This window comes from Colobus angolensis, unplaced genomic scaffold (genome assembly GCF_000951035.1).
Source record: "Colobus angolensis palliatus isolate OR3802 unplaced genomic scaffold, Cang.pa_1.0 Scaffold86, whole genome shotgun sequence".
NCBI lineage: Eukaryota > Metazoa > Chordata > Mammalia > Primates > Cercopithecidae > Colobus > Colobus angolensis.
This window is the reverse complement of record NW_012122487.1, coordinates 6,387,869-6,409,818: the sequence shown is the minus strand read 5'-3', so window position 1 is coordinate 6,409,818 and position 21,950 is coordinate 6,387,869. Positions and strand designations below refer to the sequence as shown.

The 21,950-nt window shown below is 37.7% G+C and overlaps 1 protein-coding gene across 2 annotated transcripts in view; it reads right to left on the bottom strand.

Annotated features, from left to right (window-relative positions):
- BNC2 (basonuclin 2) overlaps positions 1-21,950 on the bottom strand; it is a 443,555-nt gene that overhangs the window by 138,094 nt on the left and 283,511 nt on the right. The gene's annotated exons all lie outside the window — the stretch shown is intronic.

The window sequence follows — 21,950 nt, the reverse complement described above, 5'->3', positions numbered from 1 at the left end:
AAAAAAAAAAGATTCAAATAAAATCTAACCAGAAGTTGCACATACAAAATATATAAAAGTGAAGCTGTTCTAGGTGAAGCTGGAATAATCACAGATTACAGAATGTCCAATCATGTATTACTCCTTTTTTCTCAACTTGCTTACGTATCTCAGTGGGCTGAACCTTGGAAGTACAGTTTGAAAAGCCCTTTTCTTTATCGTGAGTTGATATCAGTTTTTTTGCCTGATTTGTGTCCACTCCCCTTCATTCTGGTAATAGAAGCTACATTTCCTTTTGGGAACTTGTCCCTTACACTCAACACCAGTCTTTCTTTTCTTTTCTTTTCTTTTTTTTTGAGACAGGTTCTAACTCTATGACTCAGGCTGGAGTGCAGTGGCATGATCACAGCTCCCCACAGCCTCCACCTCCGGGGACTCAGTCTCCCAAGTAGCTAGGACTAGAGGTGCATGCCACCATACCCAGATAATTTTTCTGTATTTTTTTTGTAGAGATGGGGTTCCCCCATGTTGTTCAGCCTGGTCTCGAACTTCTGGGCTCAAGTGATCCACCTGCCTCAGCCTCCCAAAGTGTTGGGATTACAGGCATAAGCCACCATACCCGGCCAATACCAGTATTTCATAGACTGAATATTCCTTAGCCAGGCCTAGAAAACCAGTCTGCTCCAGCACCCTGACCTTAACAACTGGTTCAAGAATAGGTAAGTGACCTAAGTCTTGACAGTGAGGTTGAATCCAGGAATTTACTTAGAACTACTGGGAATTTCTTCTCTTTCCTCTAAATTTGTAGCTAATGAATATGCTTGAGAACGCAAATCATATGGAGAAGAGCTAGGCTGCAAGAGGATCTGACAAATATCTAGTACTGATAACATTGTTTGATTCAGAAGATTTGGCAGTGCTTTGAGGTTGGTACTGTCCCTGGAATTTTCTGTTACATGAGCGAACAAAATCTGTCTCTCCTTGTCCCTCCACTACCTCTCCCTTTCCCCTCTACCTTTTTCTCACTGTCTACTTGAAGTCACATTCTGTAAGGTGGAACTAAAAGAGTTCTATTACAACTACCCTTTGAGGTACTTTTCTAGCTGATTAAAAAGTAATTTCAAAGTAGTCGTCAGTGTTCAACTAAGAGTATGTTAGTTCCAGGCTGAATGCAATTCACACTTTCTGCAATGAATGGAATGAAGAGTATTCTAAACAATTTAACAGCCCGGCATGGTGGCTCACACCTGTAATCCCAGCACTCTGGGAGGCCAAGGCAGGCAGATCACGAGGTCAGGAGATCGAGACCATTCTGGCTAACATGGTGAAACTCTGTCTCTACTAAAAATACAAAAAATTAGTCAAGCATTGTGGCAGCTGCCTGTAGTCCCAGCTACTTGAGAGGCTCAGGCAGGAGAATGGCATGAACCCGGGAGGTGGAGCTTGCTGTGAGCCGAGATTGTGCCTCTGCACTCCAGCCTGGGTGACAGAGCAAGACTCCGTCTCAAAAAAAACACACACACACAATTTCACATCTTATACGAATTTACAAAGAGTGAAGAATGCCTTCAGCAGCATTAATAAGGAAAAATAATGGTGAAGAAGAGTGTAAAGAAAATAACCCTTTAAGTGACAACTATGTATCAGGCATCATTCTAGAGCAACTTTGTCCAAACCGTGGCCCACGGGCCACATGTGGCCGAGGATGGCTTTGAACGCGGCCCAACACAAATTCATCAACTTTCTAAAATGAGATTTTTTGGCCATTTATTTTTAGCTTATCAGCTATCGTCAGTGTGTTAGTGTATTTTATGTGTGGCCCAAGTCAATTCTTCTTCTTCCACTGTGGCCCAAGGAAGCCAAAAGATTGGACATCCCTGTTCTAGGGGCTCACTATTAGCTCTTTTAATCCTTCAGTTAAAAAGCATACAAACACAGTATTATTATTACCGCTTATTCTGAGATCATGGCCTCAATCAGGTTAGGTAACTGGCCTAAGGTCACTCAGCAAATTCACTCAAGAAATTTCTGTTTTCACTACATGTTTGAATAAATAGTCAATATGAAACCTGGAAGTCCTCATCATGTTGGAAGTCCCTAACTACCAGCAATCTGGGCTACTTGCCCATCACTCTGCTGAAGCAAGCATTTCAAAGGTCACCAACACCTGCCTTTCTGTGAAATCCAACAGCTTTTTTCCTTCATTATTCTCCACAATCTCTCCATAGCAGCTGACCTTATTGATCACTGCTCCTCCTAAAATGCTCTCTTCCTTCATTCATGCATACATTCATTTATTCACCAGCACCTATTAACTTATCTCTGAAGTACGTGCTGTATGCAGATACAAAAGTAATTTATGTTGCGGCCTCCACCTTCAAAAGCAGACAGACGTAGGCAATATAAATGCTATAAAAAAGATTTGACCAAGTACTGTGGGACACAGAAGAGAGGGCAATGCTGCCGGGAACGCAGTCTCCTAACTCGGAAGTCAGCAGGCAAGAAAGGAGGAGGAGAGTACTGTAGGTAGACAGAACTAAGGCAGTGATTCTCACTCATTGTGTGCATCAGAATCAAGTGGAGGGCCTGTTAAAACAGACTGCTGGGCCACCAACCCCAGAGTTTCCGATTCACTGGGTCTGGGCATCAAGAATCTGCATTTCTAACAAGTCTCCAGAAGACGTTGATGTTACTGGCCAGGATGATACTCTGAGAATCACTGAATTAATGGGTATGTGTTAGGGACCTGACTATCTAAAGAATGTAACACTTGCAGCAAAATAGTTGGAAATTAGTCCAAAAAGATCATATTAGCGGACTGTAAGTAAGGAGCTTTATTTGTAAAGGCAAAGAGCTGTGGAAAGCTTGTAATTTTATTTCTTGTTAATAGGATTAGGAAAGTATTAAACATTTTATAAGAGGAAAATGGGTAGGTGTGGTGGTTCATGCCTGAAATCTCAGTGCTTTGGGAGGCTGAGATGGGAGGATCACCTGGACAACACAGTGAAACCATGTCCACAAAAAAAAAAAAAAAAAAAAAAATTAATGAGTCAGGCAAGGACAAGTGTGGTAGTGCAAGCCTATAGTCCCAGCTACTTGAGGCAACAGAGACAGGAGGATCACTTGAGCCCAGGAATTCCAGGCTGCAGTGAGCTATGATCCTGCACTATACTCCAGCCTGGGAGACAGAATGAGACTCCATCTCTAAACAGCAAAAGATTAAAAGATAAAAATTATTTTTAGTTTTAGATGTAAAATTCTGGTAAGAGTGCAGTAGTTTAATTTAAGCAATAGTTGTCACATGGGAGACATGACACCTGTCCAGCAGGAACAGTGGCTGGTGAAGGTACTGGATGAACCTTGGCCACAAAGCCATAACCCATTAACGTAGAGAAGTTCAGAAGAGGGTTGTTTTAACTTTGAAAATTGTGGCCAGGCATAGTGGCTCATCCCTGTAATCCCAGCACTTTGGGAGGCCCAGCACTTTGGGAGGTCTGACACTTTGGGATCACCAAGAAGTAAGGAGTTCGTGACTAGTCTGGCCAATATAGTGAAACCACATCTCTACTAAAAACATAAACAGTAGCCAGGCATGGTGGTGGGCACCTGTAATCCCAGCTACTCAGGAGTCTGAGATAGGAGACTCTCTTGAACCCAGGAAGTGGAGGTGGCAGTGAGCTGAGACTGCGCCATTGCACAACAGCCTGGGCAACAAGAGCGAAACTCCACCTCAAAAAAAAAAAAAAAAAAAAAAACACAGCCTTTGACAATTGCCCCAGATGATTATGACACATATGCCCCCACTCACATACCACAAAGAAAAATTAGAGACAGAAACAGGGCCAGGGACAGCTTAGAGCTAAGTGAAGAGAGCAGGGCATGTTTGCATTACTCCAATGGGACATGACTTAATTCAGTGGATTTCTCAGTACAGTATGCCTAAGCTTGGGATATAAAATGGCCTTCCATGAGGTATGCAAACACAGGGACCCAATTTTCAGATCTTGCAGTTCCATATTTACTCTAAAACTAATCTACTAGAGAATGGAGGCCCATTCTTGTTTCTCTTCTCAATCCATTAATGAGGATTATCCATTCTTGTTTCTCTTCTCAAAATTGTACCCTTCCTTCTTTACAAAATAGAGGTATATACCCTGGCTTATATTCTACATGGTACACTTGCCCAGGGTGTAAAACTCTTCTGAGTGCTAAAATAATTCACAATTTGATTATTAGAATTAATAGGCCAGCTGTGGTGGCCCACACCTGTAATTCCAGCACTTTGGGAAGCTGAAGCAGGTGGATTGTTTGAGCCTAGGAGTTCGAGACCAGCCTGGGCAACATGGTGAAACTCCAACTCTACAAAAAAATACAAAAATTAGCTTAGCACGGTGGCACATGCCTGTCGTCCCAGCTACTCGGGAGGCTGAGATGGGAGGATCACTTGAGCCCATGGAGGTCAAAGCTGCAGTGAGCCATGATTGAGCCACTACACTCCAGCCTGAGCAACACAGTAAGACCCTGTCTCAAAAAACAAACAAACAAAAAAACAACTAATAAAGCCTCATATTTCCCTGACTATACACAGATGAGTAAAGTGTAGCTAGATCTGATACAGGATTTAGGACTATGCTGGACTGTTCAGAATTCAGACATCATATAAAATGGGCAATGATAATGAACTCTCTTCTTACATTCTTGTCTATTTTAATAATGTGTTGCTCTTTAGAAAGCATCCCATGGGAGCAAAGCATGAGTGTCCAACAGTGAAAATTGTCTCCCTCCTCGAACCCCACATATCCAAAGCTAAGATATTCTTTTCAACTATCCTCAACTCTCATTCATTCCTAGGAGGTGTCATCACATGGGAAGAAAAGCCCCTAAGCAAATTAAGGGATGCCTACTCTTTTAAATTTAGTTTGAGTCTTCCTGTCCCTACAAAATTTGTAGAATACACTGAATAAAAGGTATACATAGAAATTTTACCTAATTTCTTTCGGAAACAATGTTTATCATTTAGTAAGGTAGTCATAACCTACATAATCAAATAATATCAACATATTTATCATTAATCATCATTTTCATCTTAAAAGATTTTGAATACCTTCTACATACTGCTAATAAAAATAACAGAATTATAATCCAAATGTCAAAGCACTTAATTTTTAGCAAGTATGTAAATTCCTCTTTCATTAAGTATATAAAAACAGTCTGATCATGATACCTAGCAAAATTGATAAATATTTTTATATACTACTCTTACCTAATTTTTTTACTAAAGTCCACACTAAATTGTGTGATACACATGGAACCATATTTATCAAAGTGATATGACTTCTAATATACTTCTCATTTCATAAATAAGTTATATATTATAGTACATAATTACTAATTAAGTAATGAGAAATATCATGTCTCTTATAAGCTGAATAAATAAATTTTACTAGCACCACATTTTATTCTGGACTGTTTCAGTAATGTATCATAAAAGATGCATTCCATAACTTATTGATATGGTTTTATTATAAGTTTTCTCAAAGTGCATTTATTTGAACTGAAATGTGAACTCAGCTTTTTCTAATAAAAATTAAAGTCAGATTTATCAGCCTCATTGATCAAATATGACCATTTGACCATGATCATTGGATGTGCCAATTAGGCTACCTGGTGGAAATTTTCTTCAATTAAGATAGCTGAGTCTGCAACAGTAAGATAAAAGCATTTTGTTAAAAAAAATTGCAGAAGTTATTTGAATTAAAAACTAATACAGTATTTTTATTTTCTGAATCTTTTCTGTGTATACATGGATAAACAACATGCCTCTAAACTGAAGACTAACAATTAATTGTATAGGGCCTGGTGGCTCATGCTTGTAATCCCAGTACTTTGGGAGGCCTAGGAGGACAGATCACTTGAGGCCAGGAGTTTCAGACCAGCCTGGCCAACAGAGCGAAACCGTGTATCTAGCCAAAAAAATATTATAAATCATTATTTGATATAATTTAATGCCCTTTTCCATAAATTGAAAAAGAAATGACTGTAGCAATATCCGAGTAATACATAGGATGGTTTCAATTTCTTTGCTTTTAGCAAACCAATCAAGTGCTGTGTAATTTTTGGCATATAACTTGAAATGACTTCTAAGAAATGAATGGCAAGGTGATAACAAACCTCCTAGTCCCATGTATTCACGTGAACCAATGTCTCAGCAGTTACATCTACAGAAATGAAAACTGGGAATAGAACTGGTAGTGTGCCTTTTCTCCTTTTTGTAATAAGTACTATTCATCCATGGATACATGAACTAATCTGAGAAGAAAAAAATTTATAGTCCCATCTATTTCACTGACATACATTTCTAACAAAAATCCACTTTATGTTTAACAAATTTTTAAAATTTGTAATATTTATATTGCTTGGATTTTATCACTGTGATAACAATTTTTATAATAAAATTTCTATTTCTAGATATTTTATTAATTTTCATTGTAGGCATGCATGTTAAGTTGAGTAATGAAAGACTTTCCAGTGAACATTTATGGTAATGTTATTTGGGGGAAAAGGATTGGAAACAACAGGTTAAGGTTAAAAAATAATGACAGAAAGCAACAATTTCATGTTTCCAGTGTTTTTAAAAGGTGCTTGTTGTCTTTTTAAAAGGTGCTTAGAGTCTCTAGGGCCAGAGTCTAATCCCAGCTCTGCCACTTACCTGCTGTAAGATATTGGCAAGTAACTTAGCATATGAGAATGTTAGGGTGGTCTTTAGTTTTCAAAATTATTTTAAGTATAAGCAAGCCAGTGACTTGAAGAATACAATCTCAATTTAAGGAGAAAGGAGAAGAAAGCATAGAATCAAGACCAAGCTAAGAAGCTAAGAAGCAGGAGGAAACACAGATGCTTGTAGTGAAGATGAGGCGCAGTTACAAAATGATTGAGATTTTCCAGTTTGGAAGATCTGGAGGCAAAATCAACTGAGATTCAGAGGAAACATCAGGTTTCCAGACAAACTGCCTCTCCAGCTGCCCTCCTGTGATAATTTGCCCCTAGGAATCCAACTATTCCTACACTATGCAGATGATCCCTAACCTTTAAATTTAGCTCTCCCCAAGCTCAACTCCAAACACACACTTGACTCCTTTTGCTGTGAAAGGTAGAACCAGGAAACTAGGCCAAAATACTTGAAATCAGACTTTTTTGTGTGTCATGTTCTCATAGGTGCTCATTGAGAAAATGTTCTAAATTCAAGAGAAAGGAAAACAAAAAGACAATTATCCATAATCCCACCACCCAAAGCAATGATTGCCTATATGTTGATGTATCTATATCTACTTTTTTCAATACATAACTTTATACAGTTGAGGTCATACTGTAGATAAAAGTTTCTATCTTGGTGGTGGTGGTGTCTCCCTTAACATTATCTAGCAAGAACATTCAAAATTATCTCTGACTAGTTTCCCTTGTTTTCCCTAGGTCATCGTCATCCTTAATCACTTTAAACTCTTCCATTACGGTTTTTCCTGGATCAATTTCTTCTTTCTAGTCTAATTTATACCATTTTAGAGCAGGCTTTTAGTCCTTCATAACTTCATTACTACAAGGGCTCCTAACTGATTCGGTCTCTCTCTATTCTCACTGGCCTACTATATGCTAAATAAAACCAAGTCAATCATCTCAAAATACTGCTTCAAGTAAGTCTTTTCTCTGTTCAAAATTTCCAATGATGCCCCCAGCCTCTTCACACACATAAATGCTCCACTTCTCTCTCACCCACACACAAAATCCTTAGCCTGGGTCAGAAGACCTTCGACAGATTGATTTACTTTCCAGCCTACTAACTCTGACATGGGCCCTCTGATCTGCCCAAAGTGAGGTTCACAGGGCTTTCACATATTACTAGCACTTTACTATTTGGTCACTAAATGTGTATTTCCTGTCCCATACTAAGTTTTAGAGATTTAGTGAAGAACAAAACAGGTATGATTTGGGCCCACTTGAAGTTAATAGACTAGTGAAGAAACAGACTTTTAAAAATTACTGGGCATGGTGGCTCATGCCTGTAATCCAGCACTTTGGGAGGCTGAGGAGGGTGGGTCACTTGAGCTAGAGTTTGAGATCAGCCTGAGCAACATGGCAAGACCCCGTCTACAAAAAATACAAAAATTAGCCAGGCACTGTGGTGCACACCTATACTCTCAGATCCTTGAGAAGCTGAGATGGGAGGATCACTTGAGCCTGGGAGGTGGAGGCTGCAGTGAGCCAAGATCGTACCACTACACTCCAGCCTACGCAAAAGAATGAGCCCCATCTCATAAAGAAAAAAAGAAAAGGAAAAAACAAACAAAAAATACATTAAAACATAAAATTACAAACTGGGTATGTGACATGAGAACATAATTTCAGTGGGGTGGGAGTCGGGTATTCCAGGCAAAGCCAATTCGGCTAGGACATGAACAAGAGAAGAACCCAAGATGATGCCAGAGAGATAAGCGAGGTTCCATCCGTAAAGCTGTATTTTCTCAGAATGTTTACTTTCAACGCTGTTCAAGCGTCTTTCTTCTTTCTTATTAATTCCTCTGACTACCTTTTCTCTCCAGTTTCGATTTATATTCTATTTTCTTTTTCTATGAAGCCTAGAGAGGCTTCCTCATACAAGAGGAAATGGACTCTACCATTTCCTGTGATCACTTATGTTCCTATTTATCTCAAGACCTTGATTTTGAGCAGCAACCATACCTGAAACAAAATAACTCAAGAGTGTTGAGTAATCATATTGCTGGATGGATGAACACAGTTAAGTGTATATAACAGAATAAAAAGCCATTATTCTATTTTCACTGGAAGGGTAAATGTATGATTCCACCAGGCCACCAGATTCTTCATTTCATCCATGTCCCTTTCTCAATCCTTCTTTTGTCCTTGACAGCACCCCCTCACAGACTAAGTGAAGGTGGGTAATTAAGGCAATTTAGAAGGTAAGGTGGTGCTGCTAGCTAAGCAGGAATCCTGAGTCAACTTGTCATATTTTTTTTCTTACTAGGTCAAGTATTATTTGGGAGATTACAATGCACTTTTAGTAGAAAAGCAGGATAGAAGTCTAATATGGTTAAGGAAAATAATCTTAATTGCAAGGTACACAGACTGAATCATAATACACAGACTTTATGAAAATCATCCACAATAGTAGCACAAATCACTAGATTTGTGATCAATATGCTAGACTGATGGCCTTATAGCTATAGAAAAAGGTGTAGTATAGACCCTGGAAAGGGGTCAGAGAACAGTCACACAGTAAGACTGTAAGAAGAGCATATATAAAGAAACGAGTATTTTTCTTTTGTAAAAGGCGTGGAGGAAAAACAAACAAAGGGTCAATTAACCTCTTTTTAGTATAGAGAATTTCATCTGGAAAAGGCAAAAGCTTTAACTGCAAGATAAGGATATTAGAAAAAAGGAAACAAAGTCATACAATACAAGCTTATTAAACTGTGAATGAGGTTACTGATGGAACATAATTTACTTGGATTTCCTCAAAATGCTAGAAACAGAAGCTTAAACTGGCAATTTTATGGCTATAAAACAAAGGAGAAATTGAGGCCTGGATATAATTTCAATAAACATTTTGATAAGATCTACAGTTTTCCAAAGGAACATGGTGGCTAAGCCACAGGACCCCAAAATGACACTTGAGTCTGAACGAAGAAAACTCATTTATGTGGGAACAGAATCGCCATAAGGACAACAGCTGGGATTTCTGTGCTTCATTAATGTATGTAATATAAATGTAAAATGAGTATAAAACATAATGCAAAATAGGTAATAAATGTAAAGTAATATGTACTTTTAACTATACTGCTAACTTAAAGAACAAAGTAATGTCCTATATAAAATTCAGTTTTCAAATGTATAAAATAGTGCTGGGGGTGTGTGAGGGGTAGTTATAAAAGAACACATCTATCACATGAAATGTGAATAACAATTTTTTATTTCTATTTTAAGTAACAGGAATTGCTCCTCAAACCTTCAAATAAATTAAAATAAATGCAAACCTTTAATTCTACAGACTTCACTTCTAATATTTTCTGTGAAGGTCACAGAAATAAGGACATATTCAGATACTTTTTTTTCTTAATGTAAGAGTATAAAAGTGCTTTTCACTGATCCTACGAAATTGGCTCTCAGTGATAGTTTATAGTTCTTAGTTTTCCACAACTTTTTTAAAACACAGCTTTCCTTAAAAGTCAAATTCAAGTGACTTAGGTGGTTTCCACAGGAATATGCTCATTTCAGGTCCTGAGGTCCAGTGGAGTCCATCTAGCTGTTCAGGCATCGCAGTGTGAAGCTAACAGCCATTCATTAAGATAAGAAGTACGTAAAGTAGAATGATTTTTTCAAAACCACCTACTTTGTAGAATAAAACAATTAAAAATCTGTATGAAAAGGGTCTAAATGGAAACCTGTTATTTCACTAATTTTCAGTCTTGCCATGGATATTTTAAAAATCTTAATGCTAATTTGAAGTAATTTTACAAGTTAGAAGGCTTATTCTTTTATTTTGGGAGAAAGCCAAGTGAGCCTTAAATTACACGGCTAATTATTTCGAGAACTTCAGGTCTCTTGCCTCAACTCCCTTTAGAATTCCAAATTACAAGCATCAAATGGTCAGCTTTTAGGAACTCTGGATCCTAGACTACTATTTTAATTTCCAATAGATTAACATTTAACACACGTCTTTAGGGATTGTTTTTATGAAACTCTTTCCATGATTACTTTAAGAGTCCTAAAAGTTGTTAGCGATGAAATTATTATTGGAGCAATTTCTGGGGTCAGATTTGAAAGTTTTGATTATTTATAAACAGAATATTTTTACCACTCCTACCTCAAATGTCTAAGCCATAACCTCTGAATTTATGAGGGTGGTGGCTCTTCATTCTCGCTGATACGACCAATAATTTTCAATTATACTGCAATTATATTCATAATAAGCACACTATACCCAATATAATGATATGTCATTTCAATGTACCTAGCCCATGAACTTCCACAGGTTTAATGGGATTTTGCGTATTTAGAATTTCTTCATAAAGGGGCCCTTTGGAATCATTATCACATCAATCCTTTCTCATTACAAGACTCAGCTCTCTTACCAGACAACAGTATCAGGGCTCAAGGCAAAGAGTTAGCCTACTCTCAGAATGTAAGCTAGATCCTAATAAAAGCCTTAACACTTGGGGAGAACATTAATAAAGGGCAATGATGACATATTAAAACTTTTTGGTGAATCAGGAGATCATGAAGGCAGGCAACAATTGTGATTAAGAAAAAAATTTCTTATGACTTAAAGTAATATTTAGATCTGCACATTGTATTCACTACTTCTGAGGGAAAGAACTATGTAATTGGGAGCAAGTTAAGTAAAAATAACTCATGTTCCATTAAGTCACAACTTTCTAACTGTAACTGTCAAAGTTGAATTAATTAGGATATTTCATACCAAGGAGAGAGAAGGCTTGCTTCTAGAGCTTTTTTTTTTTTTTTTTTTTAAGAAAAGAAGAAAATGAATGATATGTAGCTAAAAGAGTTGATCCCCAAGTGTGGTGATAAAAACTGTCAACTCTTATGTACAAAGGGTTTTTTTTTTCTCTTCAACAAATAGTGTGTCAGTGTTTTTTAAAATGAACAAACTCCACTGAACCTCTACAAATCCTCATTACATTATCATATCTTATATACATTATCTGAATTATGGTCCCTGATTTCTTTTTTCTTTTCTCTTAACACACGAGAGATAATGTATAAATACTATCATGGTTTATTATGAATGTGATTCCAAACTGTAGGGAGGGAAGACGGACAAAAGTAGTTCCAATAAGCCCCACTGTCCTATAGATTTTAATCAACCTCAGTAGACGTGGAGCTTTCAGGGTATGTGGATATACACACGCACATAAACACCCACAATTAGTCCAAGGTAGAAGCTGAGCTCCACTTGAGACTAAACGGCCAGTATTTCAAACTGACTGGCATCTGCCCCCGTGGCCTTATGCATAATGAAGTCCTCAAAACAGACTTTGAAAAGCATTATAGTCTGAGTGAGGCACACATAAAAGTATTTCCCCACTCGGTTGTTCAGAAGCTCTCTCTCCTGGCTAGTAGATTAAGCAGGTCCTTGATTATACTTATTCTCCTGCTTCTTCTTTCTTACATGGCCCACTTTTGGGGGCATGCCTGTGCTCTTTTGCAGCAACTCCACATGAAGGTGGTAACAGGCAAAGAGAAAATTTTATCTGCACATTTTACAGTAGAGCTAAGAAGAGATTTAGTAATTGAATCTACTTGCTGAAACCAGGTTTGGAAATTATTATTATTGTTGCTGCTGTTCTATCCAATCTCCAGTTGCCACTGCCAGCTGAAAGTTGGCTACACAAACCCTACTTTATTCAGTTTATATCAATGGATTAAATATACAGTACACTGACTATAAAACATATCTCGTTTTAAAAGTAACTGTCGCCGGGCGCGGTGGCTCAAGCCTGTAATCCCAGCACTTTGGGAGGCCGAGACAGGCGGATCACGAGGTCAGGAGATCGAGACCATCCTGATGAACACGGTGAAACCCCGTCTCTACTAAAAAATACAAAAACTAGCCGGGCGAGGTGGCGGGCGCCTGTAGTCCCAGCTACTCGGGAGGCTGAGGCAGGAGAATGGCGTAAACCCGGGAGGCGGAGCTTGTAGTGAGCTGAGATCCGGCCACTGCACTCCAGCCTGGGCGACAGAGCGAGACTCCGTCTCAAAAAAATAAATAAATAAAAAAATAAAAGTAACTATTGAGATTTGCTACCTGAATTAACTATGTACATCCTTTTATTAAACAAAGATATGAATTCTTCTGTAAGAAAATAATCACCCTACTCCCCAGTTACTCACTTTAAAGTCTTAATTTTCTTAAAGGAGCATATATCTATATAAGAATTTCATTAAGCAAAAAGTGCAATGGCAAGGCATATTTACTATTTGATAAAACATATGCTTTAAACTATCGCATGCGAAAAAATATTTCAAAATTGAGAGAGAGTTGTGATATAAAAAGCCAGCATCTGGTAGGGAAATACCTAAAAGAAAGAAATTATTATACTCAGTCGACTTTTTTTTTAAAAAAAAAAATGAATGTCACCTTTGTGTCACAAGTATTTTTTTCCTCCTTCCCCCAGTAATTCAGGCTGAAATCTCATTCTAAATCTATAATCAATCCTTTTTCCCCACTGTAATCCCTTAAAATCTCTAGGCTATCACACACACTTTTGGCACTGATGTGTGTTTTCTTCTGGATTACTGGATTTGCTTAATGCATATATCAAGTATCAAACTGCTTTGTATCAGTAACTGGTGGGATAAAAAGACCCTATGTAAAGATTTGCTCATAAAAACGGGTTAAGAGGGCAGTCTTAGGGCTTAGGAAAAGTCTAACCTAACGAAATCTTAAATGCATGAGTAGAAAATGTTAAGCACTAAAGCAGTATCTGCTGATTTTTCCACTAATATGATCAACATATGACTGAGCAGATCGGGAAACCTGAAGTTACCATCCCATTCTCTATTAGTGGGCTGTTTGACATGTATGAGTCATCAACAAGGCAAAAACTCTTTGGGGATTTAGACCATTGGCAAAACGAAAGTATTTTATACCATCACACATATTTAATGGAGCGCAAACTTTCAGAAAAGAAGTGACATCTCCTGAAATAATGTGAACAAAGAAACAGAGGGGAGATATTGGTTAGTGCTTTGAATTCTGTCTACTAATTTGATCATGATAGTAACCCTAATTTCTAATTAGAAAATTTCTAATTAGATAACTTCAATTAATCAGTACCAACAGGCGCAATCAAAAGAGTCAATACAAAGTATAAAATGTAGCAATTTTTCCTTTAGATATTTTACTGTATTTAAAAACCAGTAATAGAAAACACTTGCCAAATTCATTTAGTCTCTGACTGAGGCACACATATGTGATCTCCTAATTTACAGCTTGCACATACAGATGTTCACACTTAGTAAAAGGCTTCTTAATAGCTTTTTTAAATTAAAAGTGTGTTGATAATAGGTGTTTTAAATATATCCAAACAACACAGCTGAACTGACAAATGCCTGTCTTCATGCCTCACCATGTCTCACACTGTAGCAAGACTTTATAAGAGAAAAAATGTTACATGATTCAGTCACATATATATATATACGATAAATGTTATACCCCAAAAACTCCAAATGAAATCTTTCATTAATTTTTCTTTCTATGATCTGTTTCCAAGTAGAAAATGTTAGATAGCTACTCGGTTTATGTAGCCGAAAGCAGAACCACACAGCCGTTGCTTGCTGCCTGCAGTTTTTTTCCTTTGCAAAACTTTGAACCCCATCCAGCTTTGACACACTGCCTCTTCAGTTAATAACTATCAAGTTTCCCCTTGTCTCCTGTCTACTTTTCTTTGAGGCAATTGCGCACTCAGCACCCCAAGATAATAACACACATCTATAAGATAAAAGCAATGGCATTAATGTAATTGTCTGCCTCTCTCTCTTTAGCCTAATCTTTTTTTTCCTTCAGTTTTGACTGCCTGTGTGACACCTGTTTTTGTCTCCTCTGATCCTACGACAGGTTTTCCGCTGACAAGGTTTTTGCCTGACAGAGATTCTGCAGACAAGAACATAATAAAATATGAAGAACTGCTTGTCAGAGTTTCTGCCAATGCTCACATGAAATATAGAAAAAAAATGACTTTTTTTTTTTTTAAGGGGCCCTGTGATGGTCGCTTTTGGCATGTCAGAAAAAAGACCTCCCTAGCCAAGTTCTCCAAGCCAAACAGGTGTTTTCTTTTATGTTAGAGGTTGATTTGTTTTTTAATTTTTACTGATAGTGGAAAACATCATTAGCCAAAAGGAGGCGGGTGGGTAATGTCTTACCCTCAGATTTTTGCAGGCAAAGGAATATTAAAAAACTGGAAAATAGAAGGTATTTCACTCAAGATCTTATCTTCTGAATAAAACAAAAACACCAACATCTGTTAATGATTAAACAAATTTAAGTTATCTAAAATTTACTTCCTGGATATTCGTGCTACCAAAACCTCCCACTTACCTTTCACTTATTTTGTTGTCTGAAGACAGAGGGAAACAGCAAAGGCGAAAATAGAATGAGAACTGGAAAAGAAAAATGCGCAAATGGACATAAAGACAAGGTGTTTGTGGGCTGTGCTTATACCTTAAAACGGGAAGAGGCTGCTGGGAAAGCAACTTCCTAATTGGGAAGGCAATTAGGAATCTGAGTGAGACTTTTCCATGGGCTTAGAGGTTCAATAAACCTTTGCTTCATGGAGTACATGAGAGATGCTGCATTAGGTTCCAGCACACAAAGATGAAGTGCCCTTCCTGAGCTTTCCAAGTTAGTGGAAGGATCAGTATTACCTAGAAACCTCTGGTCTCAGCAAAATGTGTTGGGAAAATAAAGAAGGGAGCACTTAATTTCTCCGGGGGTGGGGAGTGGTGGTGGAGAGGGGAGTAAAGGGGTGGGAATCCCACTTTCTTGATGAACAAGGGACAGGAAAAACGGGCCAGGATCAACAGTACAGCAAGTGTGAAAGTACGAAAAACTGGGAAAGAGTTTACAGTGGTGAGTCAAGGGACAAGAGCCTGGATTTAGGGTGTTAGGATTCTCACACCAATTCTAACTACTCTGCCACCAAACCACTTTAACCTAGGCTTTAGCTCTCCAAATATATTATCTCACACCTAGAGCCTACAATTACCACATCTAATGGAAATACAATTCACAGCCAGGCACGGAGGCTCACAGCTGTAATCTCAGTGCTTTGGGAGCCAATGCAAGAAGATCATTTGCATCCAGGAGCTTGAGACCAGCCTGGGCAATAAGACGAAACCCTATCTCTACAAAAAATACAGAAATTAGCTGGGCATGGTAGCGCACAACTGGGGTCCCAGCTACTCAGGAGGCTGAGGTAGGAGGATTGCTTGAACCCAGGAAGGGGAAGTTGCAGTGAGATGAGATGGTGCCATTGCATCTGGGTGACAGAGCAAGACTCTGTCTCAAAAATAAATAAATAAATAAATAAATAAAATTCAAGCCAAGATACATAACTTTAATTTTTCCAGTTTCAAGTAAAACAGTAAAAAATAAAGTGACATTTAAAAATATATTTGACACGATACATCACAAATATTATCAATATGGAGACAATGGAAGAACAACTCTTAATGACTATTTTAATCTTTTTTTAAATAAGATGACAGCTTCAAATTTGGCGTACACTTTATACTGACAGCACATCTCAGTTTGGACTAGCCCCATTTCAAGTGTTCGCAGCCATAACAGTGGCTTCCTTATTGGACAGCCAGGTTTAGAGTTGCCTTTACATTTACTGGTGAGTAGAATTAAGGCCTGAGACAGTCCTTTCAATCAGATGGGCTTGCATTTAAATTTACAGTGTCACTTGACTGTACAGAAGGCTAAGAGGCCCATGAAGTCGAAGTGGGGATTTCCCTGGGTACCAGGGAGCAGCTGAAAGGAGAGAGGAATCTCACTACTGGGCCTTTTAATAAATACTGGCTACAAGTCTATCCAGTTGTGATATTTAAAGTAATACTTAAAGTACTTCTTATACAATTCTTTGGGTATATGCGAACCAATAACAAATTAATTTAAGAAGCTTTTGAAGATATATAAACATCTACAAAGGCAAAACCTGGTAAGAAATGGGATGTAGAAACATTATTTTAGGGCTCCGAGAATATAATTCAGAGCTATCTTTGAAATACTATACTTATCCAGCAATATCACACTTCAGTAGAGAGGGGAGAGGAGTTAGGAGAAGTCACCATTTATGACACAATAGAGAAGGAAGAGTGGTTGAAAGGATCAACATGATATTGCTGAGGCATATGGGGTCCTTATGACCCAGCCGAATCTCCTAGTTTATCCTGAGTAAAAGGAGAGTTTAGTGTATTTCATTTATAACCCCTTCAATTTGTGTTCTGCTTAACCTGGTGAACTCCAGTTAATTAAGATGTTCCTATAAACAATTAAGCTTCCTGTAGGATCGTTAGCAAGATATAAAAATTTATGATGTAATAAAATGCAATAAAATGATAAAGTGGTGAGCTGATCAAAGCACTTCACATGCAAAAAGATAGGTGTGAAAATAGGTAAAAGTAGCCTTAATCCTACCTAAAATTCACCTACTTACAGCTTTTGGATTTTTAGCAGGTAAATATTACTATAATTTAACTGGTGCAATTCTCAAAATGACTTTTGGTGTAAAATATTCCTTACTGTGTTCAAATAAGGGCTCAAATGACATTTTAGGGGAAATGGAAGGTATAGAACTACACTGGATTTGCTGGGGAAAACAATTTCACCTAGGGAATGCTTGGTCTGACAGCCAAAAGAACTGGTGACCTGACCTCTGCAACTGCATACTGTAGATAACCTTCCCTGGAAGGAGAAATAGTTTCATCGCATCACATTCCACATTCGTACGTTAAGGGAGACACTAGATACTATCATTCATATTGATGATTTTATTGACTTAGTAATAAAAATACTCCTAAAATTGTTGTGCCAGAATATTGGGCTAACCCTACTCTTTCATGTAAGCCTCTCTCAAAATGTATCTGTGTTATTTAGATGCATTGCTATCATTATTTGAATTTTTCAGTAAAATAACTGAGTCTTAGAGAAGGCATTACTAACAAAAGGCAGAGAAGGGATTTGACCACTGGCCTGGCCACACCCAACTTTTAATCACTCTACTTTGCTAAAACATGTCTATCACGTCCACAGTGTTGAAGTCTTACTTTTATAGGAATTTAGTGATAACAGCAACTAACACTTACTAAGTGTTTACTATGTATGAGTCTGCTGGATTATCTCATTTAATCTTAGAAGAACACTATGAGCTAGGAGCTACCATCATTCACATTTCACAGATGACAGAACAGAGAGATTATACAACTCGACAAGACTCTACCTACAGTAGGTGATAGAGCCGTGATGTGAATGTAAACAGTCTCATTCAAGAACAGCATTCTTACCTATTTTGTATATTGCCTCCCATTCATTCACCTGAAGCTTTTTTATATCCCGGGATACAGCTCTGTGTGTTTCATTCTCAACACCCTCCCATGAAACTCCTTACCAGCAGACCAGCAGTGACTACACTTGAGGCCAGGTCTTGCCAGCCTCACCTTATGTTCCAACTGAATAAAACAAGAGCTAGGAAAAAAAAAAAAAAATCTGGGGAGCTAACAGGCAGAGAGCCCAGGACTTTGAAGGGGAGGCACTGTTTGTGCTGTGTTTAAAGAAAATTTAAGGAGTTCAAAGCACCATCTGAAAGGTGGGCAGGCTGAGAAACAAATCAAAAGCTGCTCAGGGACACAATAAGAAAATAGTTACTGCCATTAATCAAGCACCAAACCTTTGCATTTGTGAGGATGTCCTCCCTTTATGGCTTATCAGCAGTGATCAGGGAGTAAAGGAGAGAAGCAGAAGAGGGCACTGTGCCCTCAGGTCAAGCCCAAAAAAGCCTCCCGTGCCAGGCGGGAAAATGGTCTTGCTTTTGCTCTCTAAAATGAAGAAAAAAGTCCAAGGACTTTGCTCATGGGAAGACCAGAATCCAGTTGCCTCACCAAAACTAGGAAGCAGCTAAAAGCTGTTTTCCCTAAGCAAAAGAGAATTTTGCAGCTAGGCAAAGCCGGGTTTCAGTATTTACAATCTGGAAAAACTAAGTCCACTAGAAAGACAAATTCTTTAAGCAGATACTGCAACTGCTTCCACTTTTTCCAAACGAGTGCATCAAGGGAAGAAGACGATAGTGTTTCTATCCTTGTGTTTCTGAACAAAGCCCTAGAAACATCTTCCCTAAGGATCTAGTTCTCACTTTGCCACTGCTAAGCATGCACTTCCCTTCCCCCGAGGACTCAAATTAGCGCCTGTGCTACTGTTCACCAAACCCTAAACACCCCTCTGGAAAAAAATTTCTACGAAAGAAAATGTTGTTTTTGTTGGGATAATCTCCAAGCCAGAGCTTGCTGGGAACATTATCTTCCTTTGTCAGAGGAAACTTAGCTGTTTTTCAGTCTCCTCTCTTTATCTTGACACATTTACAAATTATCATATGGACACTGTTGTGGAGTCACTCAGAATGAGCATGATATCACAGAAATGTCATGCTTTATTCTTACGATAAAGGAATTTCTATTTGGAGTGGGAAGGAGAGAAGACTAGGGAAGAAAAGAGATTGGCAAGGAAAGGACTGGACTACTTTAGTTATGTTAGGTTTTGGACTCAAGTCAGGGAGAATATTAGAGAGTTACCAGTTGGGAACAAATGACTTTCACAGATATTTAGACAATTTATAAGAACATAGACTGGGACAAATAATAAAGACATGTGACCTTTCACAGGACAAAATGAAAAAGTATTTGTTTTGATCTGCCTTGCTTGTAAGTCCTTACAAACTACCATGCCTCCAACAAACTTGAGGAATTTGTAAATAGAATACTGAGATCTCATGATTCTAAATGTAGGACTGATATAATCAAAAGCTTTTTTTTTTTTTTTTTTTTTGAGACGGAGTCTCGCTCTATCGCCCAGGATGGAGTGCAGTGGCGCAATCTTGGCTCACTGCAACCTCTACCTCTTGGGTTCAAGTGATTCTCGTGCTTCAGCCCACCGAGTAGTTGGGATTACAGGTATGCGCCACCACACCCAGCTAATTTTTGTATTTTTAGTAGAGACGGGGTTTGACCATGTTGGCCAGGATGGTCTCAATCTCCTGACCTTGTGATCCACCTGCCTGGGCCTCCCAAAGTGCTGGGATTAACAGGCGTGAGCCACAGAGCCCAGCCCAAAACCTTTTTGGGCCCAAAGCCTTTTTGATTGTAGGATGCTTATGACCAACAGCCCTGATTTAGGATTTATGCAAATTGTGTCTGAATAGGATTTTCTTTTAGGTATGGGCTTGCCAGATTTAGCAAAGAAACATAAAGGACTCTCACCTAAATTTGCATGGTAATATTTGTATTTAAAAATCATTTATTGTTTACTGATATTCAGATTCAATAGAAAATTCTATATTTTCTATTTGGGTGAGGGTCTCTATAAATACCCCTGGTCTGATAAGACATATCAAATACAAGCTGAAAATTCAAATTCAACGATGCTGAGAAAAGAAAAATTATATCCAGTGAATTACAAAAAAAGAAAGGTTTGAAATTAATGGGTTATATGCATATTAAGTCTTACAGTACATTAAACCATAAAGCTGGTTGGTATATGACACTAAATTAACTTTATGCTTCTCATCATTTCCTGTGGTGAAGAACTGAAGGCTACCTGGCACAATCTTTCATGTATGAGATATGTTTAATAAATACCTACTGACTGATGATCTGGATGATGTAGACCAGGTCTGCTCACTTTACATTAAAAAAAATCAGAGGACTTTGGATGAAATATGGGCAGGAAAAAAGCTGGCTTAATTAGTAAATAATTAAAGTAATAATGTAAAACTATCTTTTCCTCGAATGAACTGCATGCAATAAAAGGAAATCACATTTACAGAACATAATAAAAGAAAGGTCTCAAAATTCCAGTGCAACAAGCATTCTTGCAGGCAGACCTCAGCCAAAGGAAATAACACTGGTATTAATTCAGATCTCTTGAAAGTGAATGAAAATTCTAGTACTCATGCAGCTTTTTGGAATGGCATATCCTTTTATTTAAAGTCAAAGGAAAAAAAACAAGAAAAAAATAATTTGCACAGAGAAAGCTGCTGTGGGTACATTAAGCTATAAAATGTATTTTTTATTCATCAAGTCTCATATTCTTGCCAAATGCTCACCTCACATACCTAGGAAACAGTGGAATTGTTTATTTATTTATTTTTATTTTTTTGTTTTCTTTCCAAAAGAGATAGTCTTATCAAATAAGCTTCATCGAAGTAAAGGTTAGTGATCTAGTTTTAAAAAAAAATTCTAAATGAATTACCTTTCTAAAATCTGCCCACCTCTTTTATCAAATACACAAATCAAATATCATGGGATAAAACAATTTTCCAGTTGTATTGGATTATCATTAAATATTTCCTAAAACCACTTAGAATTCAGTTTGCTCTCTTTCTTTTTTTTACTGTTTTATTTACCTTCATCTTAATGGTTTAGAAATAAAGTCTTCATCTAAACTATGGACATTAAAACTAACTTGCAAACATTAAACAATAAAAATGGTTTCGTGCAGCAGTCCTCAACTTTTACATCATGCCTCCTGTTTTTTTCACAAAGACACCAAACTCTTATTGGTAATGCTTCCCATCAGAAGCAGGTATTCATCAAGGGAGAAAAGTAAGTAGGACTCACTTCCACCTGTACCCAATGCTGAGTGTATTCTAGTTGTACCAGCTAATTTTTAATATTCTGTAAAATATTTGGCTGAAGTCTGAATTCTGTGAATGGCCACATTACTACTCTAGTGTGGAGGCAAACGGTAAAAAGAAAAAAAAAATTACATCACCAGAAAAGGAGCCCATTACTGCTCTTACCCTGGTATCTTAATATTATTTGCTACTTCTGAAACAAAAAGAGTTGAACTTCTAGAAAACTTTTGTTGTTACTGTTTTTCAAGCCATACTCAGATCTTTTTAGGCGAATGAAGGAAAAGCACAGAGAAGATAAAGCAAACAAGGGAAAGTAAAAAATATAGTATTTATAGTATTTCAGTGAAGTAGTGGCAGTAAACTGGAGTACTTTTACAGAGACTTGACAAAATTAGAAATTCTGAGCCATTGCTGGCCCACCAACTAAAACATTACAGACTAGGTATGGTCATCTTTTACCAAAAAAAAAAAAAAAAAAAAAAGTTTAAGTAAATTCAATAAGCCCTGCTTTCTATTATCAGAGTGAAAGAG